Below are 2123 nucleotides of genomic sequence, written 5' to 3' on the forward strand. Positions count from 1 at the left end.
TATATATATATATATATACAAAAATAATTCTAAATAAAGGGAATTTAAACTTTCCAAGTCTGATTTAGTTTTTTCTTTTTATTAGTATTTAATATGGTTTATTATGTTTTGGTTGGTTGTAGGTGTTCTACTCCCTGAAGCATAGCAGTACCCCTCATTGTGGGCCAAAAAGTTCATTGTCCCTTGACTCAGTTGTGGGTGGAACAAATATGCTCCATTACAGGTGGTCAATCTGCGGCTATGTGGATATTCATATTTAAAAAAAAAAAGTTTAGTTAGCTAATTCTATTGTATAATGAGGTTATTTGTTAGTAAATGCTACTGTGACAAATCTTCCTCTAAATGGTGTCTGCGTGTTTATTGGGGTTGGTATATTTGTAAATATGGTAGGTGGTGTATTGTAACAGAAGATTAAATGGGTAATTGAATCCCTTATGACAGTGGAAGACCTCTCATTGGTCAGAAGTGCATTTGAGGATTAAAACCATGAGAGACGTTAGGGAACAGGGCAGTGCTGTTTGAGTTCTTAGTTATTTGAAAGCTAAGGGGTGTGTTTTTCATACCTTCTATAAGTTCCTACATGGGGAGAAATCCACTAGGTGGTGCCCTAGGGGTACATTTCCTCATTAGTAGGAGGGCCAGAAAGCTCATTAAACTCCCTTGACTCAGTAGTGGGTAGAGCAAGCATGCTCCATTGCAGGTACTCAATGTAGTGTTGTGAAAAGCTGTATTAAGGGACTTAATTGCCACTATCTGTATATTCATATTTATGAATAGTTTAGTTGGCTAATACTATTTACTAATAAAGTTATTCGTTATAAATGCATCTATGACAGATCTTCCTCCAAATGGTATCTGTCTGTTTATTAGAGTTGGTATTTTTAGTAATAGGGCTTTAAGGGGTGGATTCTCACAGAAGAATGAACGGTTACGTTAATCCCTTAAAGTAATTGAAGACATATTACTGCCTTGCTAAAAGTCAATACAAGTGCCTACATTAAAAATACAGTAAGGCACTAAGACCAAACTAACATTTTTCTCTGATGTGTTTTGCGTATTAGTTTGCACTTTATCTAAATTGCTCAATCTACCTTTATTGTAGACATTTTTTAGGCAGTGATAGACCAGCTGTAGGTTAGAATTTTATGAAAGGGCATGACACATGGAGACTGCACTTTGATTGGTGAGTTTTCCTTTCTTCATTGTATATTCAATTAATGGATAAGTGTATATATATATATATATATATATATATATATATATATATATATATATATATATATATATATATATATATATACACATAACAGATATACAAAAGTATTTCTATCTGTGGGTGAATATAAAATATAACTGTACAGCCTATGAAAGTAAAAGTATATTTGTGTATGTGTATGTTGTATGAAATAATTAAACTTCTTGGTATATATCTCTGGGCGTAGTAAGGCTTAACCAGTTTTTCAGCATATTTTTCCCAGAATAAAATAAAAGGCATGTCTAGACTACATGGTAGATAGCGTTATGCATGTCCCAAAATTGTTCTTTAAATCCTTTATTGCAATTGTCCCTTCCAATGTAGCTGGAAATCTTTTCCATATATCTACTATTCTTTTTATAAGTAGTGTTTTTTTATCACCTCTTCATTTTCTCCTCCAATTCATATATATTAACCCCTTCGCTACCATGAATTTCAGAGAAAATCTTTACCAAAATACTGTCAGTACCTAGTTGATACCCATTTTATTTTATATTTATTTGTTTATTATTATTATTTTTTCTGTAGTTTAATAGCCCCCGCCACCTCTCATCTCCCCTCGATCCTTAAATTACACCCACCCTCTTATATCCCCCTTTTCCATATTGTACCGTCCACTCCCTCTCCATTCAATTGTTTTTTTCTGCAGCGTAGGGTCCCTCCAACTCCCTCCGTCCCCCCTCTGCCACTGGGCCGCCTACCCTGCTTTTCCTCCCACACTTCCCTCCGGCACCAATGGAGATCGTTGCAGACAGCAAGTGACAGTTAAGTTACCGCTGTGTATATGTTACTGGCATTCATATGGATACTGGGTGTTGAGAATGTCTTATGATAGGTGAATGTCACACATGTAAATGAGTATTTTCCT

Source organism: Bombina bombina, chromosome 3 (genome assembly GCF_027579735.1).
Source record: "Bombina bombina isolate aBomBom1 chromosome 3, aBomBom1.pri, whole genome shotgun sequence".
Lineage (NCBI taxonomy): Eukaryota > Metazoa > Chordata > Amphibia > Anura > Bombinatoridae > Bombina > Bombina bombina.